The sequence below is a fragment of the Haplochromis burtoni genome, unplaced genomic scaffold, assembly GCF_018398535.1.
Source record: "Haplochromis burtoni strain Fernald_Lab_line unplaced genomic scaffold, NCSU_Asbu1 Contig_606, whole genome shotgun sequence".
NCBI classification, from domain to species: Eukaryota; Metazoa; Chordata; class Actinopteri; order Cichliformes; family Cichlidae; genus Haplochromis; species Haplochromis burtoni.
Window position 1 is genome coordinate 94,489 of NW_024582967.1, and position 12,654 is coordinate 107,142.

Here is a 12,654-nt window from a genome sequence, read left to right on the forward strand (position 1 = left end):
AGGAAGACAACGAACATGGACAACGACGGTTCACCGGAAAGAGAAGAGGGAGATGAGGATGAATATTTACCAAAGGCTACCGTATAACTAATAAACAAAGGTCTTTGGAGAACACAAATGTACACTGATGCTGACAACTGCAAGTGTACTCGCGAAGCAATGCACGCAACCTGTGGAGAATAGTAATGGGGCACGGTAGCCTCAGCCTGCGAGTACAGATTTGTCAAGCACTGAAGGTCAACATGTCCTATGGGAATGGTTTCATCGAATTCTGCCTAAGTTCTGCAGTGCAGAAGACAGCATATGCATCTTAATCATGCAACTGTTTCATCTGCAATTTATTATTGTGATTTCCAACAGGGGAAAGATTCAGCATTTCAAAAATGTCTAAATTAGCCTGTTTAGATTTGAGATACTGAACGCTTTGACAGATTCACAGACTAACCAAAACTAATAAACTACAGTTTCAAGTTAAACTATAAAGTACAAACATATATAGATATAAAAGATGTGCAGAGTAAATTTGTCCATCATTCTAAAACATGGCCCCCAAGCTTGATTAGCTACATTTTTTCTCTCTTCCAGTTTAAGTGGATCCTAATTTGCATGTGGCAATCTCAGGTGAACTGACAGGTTGAACTTGCTTCAAACTCCAAAAGTGCACATGCTAGTGGTGCCACCTACTGGTCACTTAAACACAGTACTTTATTCTCCATAAAATACCTCTCGACTCCTCTGTTCCACATAGACTTGCACCTGTGTGGTGTGTGATTAGTCATAAAACATGAGCAGTAACAAGGTAACAAAGCAAGACAATTATGAAACAATAGATCGACAAAAGGGATGCAGACATGATCACATGTAGGCTCACACCTACAGTAATAGTTCCAGTAACAACAGCTGATCACACGAACATCTATTTCATTTTAAACGTTATGATTAAAACGGAGGTGACAGCACTGACACAGTACTGCAAAGTCCTGAGCCTTGTAAATGTCTCTTCTTAGAGCAGAGCAGTCTGTTAAGAGTTTGGATAAACAGTGCTAACTACTCAAATATAGACTATGAGCAAGAAAGCTCTTTCTGGCACATTTGGTTTACGTCCCAGATGGCAGCAAGCTGCAGAAGATAGAGAAAATAATTCTTCCTCAACCCTCTTCACCCCATCCATCCTTCCCACCACCCTCTGCACCGTTTCTGCTCTGTATGTGCATCTACCCCTACCCACTAACAAACACCCATCGCTTCCCTCCCTCTGACCTACTTTCTCGCCACCTTTGCTCATGCCTTTCGCCTGCTGGGTGCAGTATTGCTCTAAATCTGGGTATTTTTCAAAAATGTCTCTGCATCTGCCTGCAGGTCCAAAACTGTCCACGCCACCAGCAAAAACCCACAAGAAAAATGCAAATGGGTCATCGCTGTTACTATACGGATAGAGCATAGAGGCTACATTTAGTAGAAAACTGCTGTTCTTTTAGTCAAGCAAGAAACCGCTGGGACGGTGAGGCTGAACTGCTTATCATACATCAAATACGTTCTAGTTCTATCGTCAGTGTCCCCAGTAAACAAAAATATCAATCCTGCACACGTTGTTCTTCTCTCTGCATCAGCAGCAGCTGGTTCCAGACCATTCTGTTGATTAGACAGTCAGTAATATTGACTGCATTTATGATACTTTACATATTATTTTCAAAAATCTAAAATGCATCACTACTCCACTGGAATGTGGGACATTAGTATAATCCAGTAGTATACACTATTTCCATGAAAAAGCATGCGCGTGGCCATACTGGGGAAACATTTTTTTAAATCATCTTGTATATATATTTTTAAGTGTAGGCTGAATTCCAAACATCGCACCAAACTCTTGTAAAAATAACAGCTGTTCATGGAGACTCTCTCATTTTCTGCCTAACACAATATTGCCTATGGATTTCATCGGCACCATTCTACATGAGTCCCTCGTCACCTTTTACCTACCTGGAACAGCATTTGCTCACCAATATGATGGCTCTCAGTTAAAAACATCTACAGTGGGAATTCCCTTTGCTCATGCTGCAACAGTCACGTTTCACGGCCCAAGGCCTCGTGCCATTTCCCCGCACACTGCTGAAGAAACATCCCTGCAAACCTCCACCCTCCACTCCAAAGTGCTCTGATGAGGGACGGTGATTAGCCTGCACTCATTAAATGTAAACAAACAGCCAGCAGTGAGTGCAGCCGAATCAAAACAACATTCCACTCGGTGAGAGGGAGAGGCGGGAAGGGCGATAAGGTGTGGCGAGGACAGTGTGCCATGTTGTGTGCCTACGTGCCATTCAGCCACTCACAATGCTCTCAGTCTGTTAGTACCACCAGCCAGATACGCTGTGTTTTGTCATTACCCCACTTGCGTCCCTGCCCAGGGTTGCAGTCACACATACACATTAGATGATGAAAGATTGTGTGATTAGCAGACACTTCCTGATTACTTGATTACACTGGGGAGGCTGACTAACAGCTCATGGGTGAATCTGTCTTGTTTAGTCTGATGCCACTGGGGCTATTATCTAAAGCCAAGTTAGAATAAAACACATGTATTCCAGTATTTCTCTTCTGTATGCTACATCATTTTTGGTGTCGGGTCAGTGGAATAAATATCTGTTCGATTGTTAGACTGGCATGTGTGCATACTTTATGTGCAAGCCAAAACTCAAATTCACTTCATAGTTTAGCCCGAAAATCTACGCAGTTGTCTTCTCGCTGCATTCCTGCTAACCCGAAACCCCTTCCCGAGTCAACCCCCTGCTAGAGGCCCCCATTAAAACCCAGTTCTCTCTTCAGCCTGAGAACAGGGGATGGAAGAGATGAGCTCATGTCTCTGATCCTGAACTGGTCAGCTCTGCCGTCTACCTAATGGTCTCCAGGATGTCAACACTGGTGTGTCCTTCTTATTCACACCAATGATCATCTTCACAGAGGCCCCAGACCTAAATAAACACAGAGCAAACTTGCTATACGATCAGCTTATATCTATAAACAGTGGAGCGGTTTAAATTAGGCCACTCCCAAGAGTACCGTACTTTGCTTGGACAGCCAGGCTGAGATGACAGAATGGAGCCAGATGAACTCACTGAAGGGAGTTTCAAAGGACTATTTCACACAACGGCAGAAATAGCACAGATGCGACTTCTATACTGTCCGACTCTTTGGATAATTTAAACAGACTACATCTTTAACTTGCATTACATTTATTTGGAGGCTTTGGCTCTACGTAAGAGATCCGCATCCTTCATAAAGGAGACTGAGCTAAAAACTCACACGAATGAAATCCATAGTTTAATACATACTTACAGTTGGGGAAAAAGACAGAATTTGCCTACGCTTGCTTACTGGCTCGCTCTATTTTGGTGTGACACCCACAAGGATGCGTCGAATATAGGTTTTGTGTGTTTTTCTGTGTGTGTGTAGAATCTGTGATGTGCTGATAGGAGCCAGGATGGGCCTCCCAATGACGCATTTAACTGGAGCTATAATTTATGAAGCATCTTAAAATAGTAGTTAAAAAAAGAACTTCTGGATCTTACAACGCTTCAGAGGGAGAAGAATTAACTTACTTCCTGACTTAGGACAACGACAAAGTCACAAAGTCACAAACCCAGTAATCAAAGTAACATTCCTGCTCAACAAAGCACAAACCAGGTTCTCCACAGTCACTTCAGTTCTCTAGTCCCTGGAAAAAAAGGTGATCGATATCACCGTATGAGTCATCAACTAAATACTTGTAAGGTGGAGTCTGCCTGTGGGTGGCTGGGTAATCCCATTTAGTCATTCTCAGCAACATTTTACCGTAGTTTCATTAGATGAACAATACTAGGGTACCTCACTAATCCAAGACTCACTCGGGAAACTTAAGACAGTATTTACAAAATGTATGTGCACAGAGAGAGAGCTTACTGTATGTTGCAGTCATTAATAACCATTTCATCTACTGTCATGGACCGAGAGGAGGGCCAGAAATAAATACAGAGAAGAGCAACAAAGGAGGGTTGGTGATAACTGCTATAAAAGCTCCCAAACACATGACAACTGGTCAAAAACCAACAATAACACATGCCAAACAACTCCACATGTCAAAAAGTCTGATGTAGGGCTGGGTATCGTCACTGATTTCTAGAATCGATTCGATTTCGACAGTAAACGATTTTTAGACAGTAAACTGTTCGTGAAGTAGAGAGAGAGAGAGAGCTGTGCATGAAGTGTGATCATGTGTTATCATGGTAGAAGCGAAACAGCAAAGGTCAGAGGGAATTCATGACGATGTTTATGTGAAGCGTAGTTTGGATCTTCTTTTGCTGCTGGTTCAGTCAGTATTGTTTGGAGAGATCAAACCTGCAGCTTCAGAATCAGCACAAAAAGGGCGTAAACACAAAGCGCCCGCCGACTCCTCAAAATCAGCGAGCTGTTGGCTTTCAGCCCCGACCGTGTCCGTGGCGTCGGGTGAGGAAGGCGACATCTCACTGATTCTGATGCGTCGGCGGGTCCGCGCTTTGTGTTTACGTCTTTGTGCAGAATCCGTGTTCCTGCTCTCATTTACTGTTTTAGCTGTTTGGTGGTTCTTGAAATTTTGTGAGCTTTAACCTGAGATTCTGGCGATTCGGGCAAAATAAATTTATATTAAATGGTAAATGGCCTGTATTTGTATAGCGCCTTACTCGTCCCTAAGGACCGCAAAGCGCTTTACACATCCAGTCATCCCATTCACACACTGGTGATGGCAGCTACATTGTAGACAGACCGGGCGCACTGACAGAGGCGAGGCTGCCGGACACTGGCGCCACCGGGCCCTCTGACCACCACCAGTAGGCAACGGGTGAAGTGTCTTGCCCAAGGACACAACGACCGAGACTGTCCGAAGCCGGGGCTCGAACCGGCAACCTTCCGATTACAAGGCGAACTCCCAACTCTTGAGCCACGATCTTTACCCAATTTAAAAAAAAAATAAAAATCGATTCAGGATTTTAATGAATCGATATCACGTTATTCAAGCTAGAATCAAAACCCACCCCTAGTCTGATGGCAAGAAAGCTAGTACTCTAGCCAACACTAGCATTTCCTAGCTCCTTCCACTCTGCTGAGGATAAATACTTTACTGTTTACTTTATCTGTACCAAATACAACTATGGGACAGCAGTTATTGAGCTTGGCTATTCCCAGTTCACACTGAATTGGCTGTTATACCAATTCCCACTATAGGTTTTAATAAATGTACGCTGACAGTGGATTGCAGCAGCTCGTGGTATACATGCTGCACCAGAGCTGCTGCCTCAGCTTCGTGTCCTGATGCTGCTGGTTGGTTCTGAACGTCCTGATGTTGCTGACAGACGCTTTCTTTTTATCGATCCGTCTATTCTGTGCTCCTGAGGAGGCAAAAAGAAACTCAGACATAATAATATCAGCCCCTGTAGTCTTTGCCTCCCTTTGGTTGCCATGGCTACAGAATTCGCCACAACAGCAAGCTGAAAATGTTGAACCACGAACGCCGAGAGCAGTCTCGTACGGCTGTGCCTGCTCGACAGGGCAAAGGCCCGGGACACTCTTGGTGATCTTAACGTTTGCTATCACGTTGCCTTTGAAGACGATGGATGCAGATGCTTGCTGTCAAAGCATTTTTACAAGATTCCTTCTGTGACATTTGACAGCAGCGCTGTGCCAGCCTGCAATGTGTCATCCTGTGTTCAAGCGCAGCAAAAGTTGCTCCAAGATCTCGACTCCTTTCCACGACTGAAAGTGACACACCACAAGGGAGGCGAGTCTACTTATCTATATATAAATACACATCACATACTTGCGTCTGCCGTTACACTGGCATACAAAGGCGCATACATAGCTCTGTGTTACTTATCACCGACTTGTTTCACAGAAGCTCCTGTGTGTCAAAAAATAAAGCACACTCTTCTTCCTCACAGAAAGCCACAGCTCACCCACGCACACACAGCTCACCCAAACTCCTCACTTCCAGTAAATTCTCTACCTTTAAACTCTCAGAGGATCCTGGGGACATTTTGTGCCATTCCTTTTTTAATTTTCATCCTATTTTGGCTGTGCTGAATGAATAGCTCATATTTACTAGAAGACTTAAAAAAAATTTATTTGTCTCAGCTCCTTAAAATATCTAAAAATGGCTAAGCTACGCAAAACCGCCACATTTCAGGCCAAAAAATGACCACATTTATGTTGACATCAACTAATGCACTCCTTTATGTTAAAGTTTTATTTTGGATTACTGTCCACCAGGTGGCGCTACTTTTTTCCATTCAAAGCAAGCAGCAAAATGTCACACTTTTTCTGTTTTCTGCAAGGGAAATGATAAGTGTGCCATCATTGATGTTAGATAATGGTGTGTGTGTGTTTGAGCGTGTATTCATATCTCTGTGGGGACCAAAATACCACCTTCAAGCCTTTTCTCTTCGAAGGCCACACTCTGCGTTTCAAGCTCATTTAAAAACAGTAAATGATGAGTAACCTTTCAGAGCTTGAAAAATATCTCAACATCAAGAACCAAAACAAAATTGGACTTTATATTGGTTCTCGTTTAAGTAGTTTGTGCAGCTGGACTGCAGCCACGGTTAGAAGTCTGAGCAGTAGTGCAAGACTTTACAGCACAAAGGAGGCTCTGGAAATGATCGTGCACTGCAAGTGTGAAGACGGCACCTCATCCTCCTCTGAGGAGTCCGAGGCTGACATGGAGGAGGCATCAGAGGTAGAAACAGACCAGCTGAAGTTCAACTGACCCATCTGAAGGTGAGAGTGGAGAGGAGACGGTTGAAGCAGTGACAGGTCGGACTGACTCCATATCTTAGTCTCCTGCAAAAACTGTAATGCTCTGCTACGTCCCAGCAGTCAGAGGTTTGATCCCGGGACCTACACAACACCATGCCACCGGCTACGCACCACTGTGATGGACGAAATCCTGCAGTAAATTGTGACCTGGACAAACCTGCACAGGAAACACTCAGTGGCTTATGTGGACACAGAGGAACTATAGGCCATGCTCATTTTGGACAATGTTTACAGGGCAAAAAAAATGAATCAGTTCAAATCTGCAGAGTGCTGCTGCGAGCCACTCTCATCATCAAACTTAAGGGCAGTGTGACTTTTGCACAGACAGAAAGAGACGAGCTGGCAGCACCATATGGGAACCTTGATTGCAAAGACAGCAGTCTGTCCATTTGCTCCATGTAGAGCTACGTAAACACACGGGCCTTTATATGGTTAAAATATGATTAAATATATTTAGTAGTTGCATTTACTCTGAAGTAGTTTTAAAAGACTGAGTCATTTAAAATGGGAAAAAATATTACATCATAGTATTTTTACAGCAGTTTTTGCGAAGCTGCCATTTTTTGTCCTTAGGATCACGAGTGTCAGGTTTTGTTTTCTTTTAATCTGACATTACAAAAAAAATAAAAACACATGTTGCTGCCAATCATTGACTCATCTAAGGCCCAATAAAAACAATCAAATATTCCTCGAAATGTATTTTATGGAAATTGTTTTTGCTTTTTCAATAGAAAACAGTGGAATTATGTAAACATACTGGGCTTTAAAGGGTGAAATCGCAAAAATTATACTTAATATTTGAAATTATTTTTCAGGCTGAAGTAGTTTTAAAACATTGAGTAGTTTAAAGTTAAAAAAAAAGTTGCTATATAATATTTTTACCGCATTTGTTGGCAAGGTGGCATTTTTGTCCTTCGGTAAAAAGAGTCAGGATTTTAAGGATCATCTAATGGTTAACTGAGCAGCATCAGTGGTGCTCACAGAACAACTACCACTATATATATTTATATATAACACCTTCAATTTCACACAGGAAAAATAAGTCTGTTCTTAAACTATGTGTACATATCGATGACGATAAATAAACTCTGGTATCAGCTTAGGTCCCAAAATAGATAATAATGTAATAATGGATTGCATTTATATAGCGCTTTTCGGGGCCCTCAAAGCGCTTTACAATGCCACTATTCATTCACTCTCACATTCACACACTGGTGGAGGCAGCTACAGGTGTAGCCACAGCTGCCCTGGGGCAGACTGACAGAGGCGAGGCTGCCATATCGCGCCATCGGGCCCTCTGGCCAACACCAGTAGGCGGTAGGTGAAGCGTCTTGCCCAAGGACACAACGACAGAGACTGTCCGAGCCGGGGCTCGACCCGGCAACCTTCCGATTACAAGACGAACTGCCAACTCTTGAGCCACGATCGCCCGTGATATGCAATCCCAAGACAGTCTCCCCTTTTCCTTCAGTTTTTTTCTAACAAGTTTCAGCTGGACAGGAGAGTCCAAAACTCTGCAACACAGAACATTTCCACTCATCAGGCTAAAGAAAAACAATCGAGCAGGATGAGGGATCACTGCTCATAAACACTGACTGACTGGCTCCCTCATCCCATTCGGAAAACCCCCTAAATAACTCCAGCCAGAAATAAATGTACAGATAAATAATAATGCAACTGAAGGGATGGTGGGCAAGCCATGCAGAAAACATACCGACAGCCAAACTGAGTGAAAGAAGACTCTACAGTACAACATAAGGCTTCCCCCTATGGCTAAGACAGCATGAATGACTCACTCCTCCTCCAGCAGTAACACCACCACCACTCTCTGCATTTAATCATGCAAGCGTCAAGCTGAGGATATATTTTAATGTATCCTCAGCAATGTTTCAGAGGGAATAATACACAAAAACAGATTTAGTTACTAGTCCAACGTCACTCAAAGGTCGTCGTCTTATGCAGGTGCTACCAATTTATCTGCACGCGCCTTTTTTAATGATTCCTTTAATTAATTTTTGAGAGGGAAAATAAAATGAATACATTTACTGAATTTTGCACATGACAAGAAGCCCCTGGAAAACTAGTTTCTGACAGAACAAATAAAGATTATCAGTTTGTAATGCTGCGTGTGTCCATCCCCTATATTGTGAAACATGGACACAGTATTGCCTTCGTGGTCAGAGCCCAGATTCCACTGCCTAATAATATTTGTGCATTTAAGGGTTTCCACAGAACAACACAGGAAACGGGGATCAGAAAGTTTCCCAGTCTGAATTTCCCAGGCAAACAACACCCAAAACCCAAAACCTCATTCATTATCCTCAAACTTGGCAACCCCTTCTCTCCCCCACAGTGTTTCCCACATATCAATAACCTCTACGTGAACTCACTCGACTTCCAACACTCACATGTGCAGCAGGGCTCTGTCTCAACATGATACCCCCAAACTTGGAGCTGTACCTACAACAAAGCCCCTTCACTATCAGGTCTCGCCGCTTGGCAGCCACCATGGTCGTGCCTCTGGGCAGTTCTTTTGATGACTATACACACAAACATAAGTTTAATGTCAACGGTGAATAAGAAATAAAAACTGCATGTAAAGAAGCAGCATACAAGCCGTTTCAAAGGTTTCATGTTTGTTACCCATCCTGATCTAAATTACAGCCTAGTTATGACAAATGTGTCGGGCTACACAACATACAGACTTCATTACCATCACCGAGACACTACAGCGATGCATGCCACTACACATCTGAAGCAGTCATGACCTATTTTCACATGTGTCAAAGTAACAACACAGTTGCCAGTTCAACTGTTTCACTGGCTCATTTGGGGGAAGGGACAACTTTTTTCTTTGCTATAACAAAATTCTGTAACAGGTTTCTATTCAGGATTTTTGAAGTGCCTCGTGTCCCCTCCTGTGAGGTCTACACGTTTTTGTTTCAAAGCACAGGTTGCACGACTTTTGGCCAAGTCTTAATTTGAATAAATATGCTTCAACACTTTCTCTCAGAGGATCTGACTTAACTGCTACTTTCTCACACGTGTTTACGCTGGTGCCACCGCTGATACAGGACGGAAGTGACAGAATATGAGCCAGCCCTCCGCCTCAGGTAGCTGTGTGAGAATCATCACATGCAGCAACACCAGTTTTAAATGACAAACTGAAAAAATGCACGTTGAACGGACACGGATTCCATCACATGTTTATGACGTACAGGCTGGCCTTTTGTATTTTGATTCAACTACCCGCCCCCCTCCGTAGGCATAAACACCGCAGTTCTTACAAAACATACTCCATCAGATTTTCCTGTAAATTTCCCTAACAAATGCTGAGCCAAACCTCACGATGCATTGAGCTCAGTCAACATCGACATGAATGAATCGACTGCAGTACGCTAATGGCAAAGCACAATTACTCAACCATTTAATCAAAAGTCACCATTTCTCTTCTCCGGCTCTCCCACAGCATGAGCTGGATTGGAACATTGTGTAATGAACGTGAACTAGCTGCTATTGTCTCCATTGTGCTGCTCCAAAACGCTGACAGGGGAGCGCTGAACTCAAGACCCTTGGTGACTAATGTCTGCAACTGAGCCAGTCCAGACTACAGAGGCTTGCATGCCCAAAGGCACTCTTTTCATAAAAGCATTGGTGAATATCAGGGACAAAAGACTGTGCATTTGAAATTTACTGCTGGAAAGAAGGTCCCAGGTGTTTTAATCACCGACAAATACACTTCTATCTTTCTGGTTTCACAACTAAGATGGGTCAAAGAGGTCAACGGCAAACATTCATACTCAAATAAAGGAAGAATCTTTAAGGACCACAGTTAATCAGCTGAGTTTTAAAATGTAAAGGCCTTGGGCAAAAACATACTCTGGTACGACACTTTATAGGTAAAAAAAAGAATGGTAAAATGCACCGCAATGCTGATTTAATGTGCACGCATCATTCATGTGAACCTGCACAGCTATAACTCACGAGATTAGTTTCTGTCCCTGAGATTTGGGAGTTTTTTCCAATTCCCTGATGTGGTTCCTGTTACTAAAAAAACAAAAAAAGGTTTCAGTTACATTTCTAGTACGCAAGATGTTCTTTACAGGACCTCAATGAATACAAGTGGATCAATAATATTAATAAGTGTTGGTAAATAGTACCTGAGTCATAGTTACTTTATTTTAAACCCTATGGTATTCTATGTAAAACCAGTTCAGTTATGTTACTTCTGGCATGTTGCTGGAGTCTCCTACTTTCCCAAGTCAAGTAACATTGCCATGTTTTAATGTTCTTAACAATCTAAAGTCAATTTGAGTACGGACCTGTGCTACGTCAAAGGCTACTGAGTTATACATAACGGTGGAAATGGCTCTGTATAAGTGACGAGCACCAGCCCACCTTTAAAGTAGTGCTACATGTTTTTGGACTAAGCTAGCTTAGTATATGTCATGGTTCATTTAGCTTTACTATATCGTTTTAGCGAGCAACAGTAGGAAAAGCCCTGCACACCACTTGAAAAGCGCGACACACACATTAAACTAATGAGTTTGCGTTTAGTACTATTGCTTCACCTGTAGCTGACAGTTAGAAGCATCCCAGTAAGCTTTACTTTTGACTCGCTTGTTAACTTTTCCCCTTTTTTCCCCTTAAAATTACAATACTTACGGCAGTTTGGAAAGTTTTGGAGACTGTTCTTCTTAAAGCTTTTCTGATGGGGTAAAACCAAACAAACTCTTTCTCCTGTTCAACAGGGAAACTAAGGCGGGTTAGCCACTCAAACACTCAAACGTTGTTAATTACCGTCAAGCAAGAGATGGCTGCCGGAAGTGACATATTACCTTGCTTGTTACTGGAACCAATGGAATAAATAAATATAGTTTAAAATAAATAAATAAATAAAAATAATGAACAAATAAATAAGTGGAATAAAATATAATAAAATTGGAGTAACGTTGGTAATGCACGTGACAGGCGATAACAAGCAAATTCGCTAAATGACCTACCGCTACTTTTCTTTTTTCTCTTTTTCTTCTTTTTTTCTTTTTCTTTTTTTTCTTTTTCTTTTTTCTCTTTCTTTTTTTCTTTTTTCTTTTCTCTTTTTTTCTTCTTTTTTTCTTTTTTCTTTTTCTTTTTTCTTTCTTTTTTCTTTTCTTTCTTTGTTCTTCTTTTCTTCTTTTTCTTTTTTCTCTTTTTCTTCTCTCTTTCTTTTTATTCTTTTTTCTTTTTCTTTCCCTTCTCTCTTCTTTTCTTTCTTCTTTTTTTTTTTTTTTTTTTTTTTCTTTTTCTACCTACCGCTACCGGACTCTTCCATTCAACAGGTGTGCTTGTTTCCACCTGTTAGGTGCTTTATGCAATTTGGAATTTGTATTGTTTATTATTTTAGCTAATCGAGACGCAATTGCGTGGGTGAAGTCATACATACATACTGAACTGTAAACATTTATAAAATATTAGCAGGTAGAAATATTTTCATATATTTGTACCCCCAAATGGTTGTCACTTCCGGTTAGAAGTCTGGCTAACGTACAAGAAGAAGCGAATTTTTTATTTTATTTTATTTTTTTTACCATATATGTAGTTAATACATTTTACATGTTGTTATTACTGTCTTCAAAACAGCAGTAAGTGTCAAATGACCTACTCTATGGGGGTTATGGGTTCCATATTTAAAAAGTGCTGTGTAATCGATATTTAACCTCTCAAACGCTGAAAAGAAGATGCTAAGCAGCCTCGGGTGTAGTCTGCCAATCTTCTAAAAGAGATGACTGGTCTTGGTGTCCGCTTACGGACTTCAGCAATGTACACTCATGACATAAATAAACCATATTACAT

At 41.7% G+C, this 12,654-nt stretch overlaps 1 protein-coding gene across 2 annotated transcripts in view; it reads right to left on the reverse strand.

Moving 5' to 3' along the window:
- Window positions 1-11,634, reverse strand: part of sgip1a (SH3GL interacting endocytic adaptor 1a) — a 73,160-nt gene extending 61,526 nt beyond the window's left edge. For both annotated transcript variants that reach the window (XM_014329760.2, XM_005948784.3), the window contains exon 1: window positions 11,488-11,634. The gene's annotated coding sequence lies outside the window, so the exon portion shown is untranslated. The remainder of the gene's footprint in view (window positions 1-11,487) is intronic.
- Between the last annotated feature and the right edge of the window lie 1,020 nt (window positions 11,635-12,654).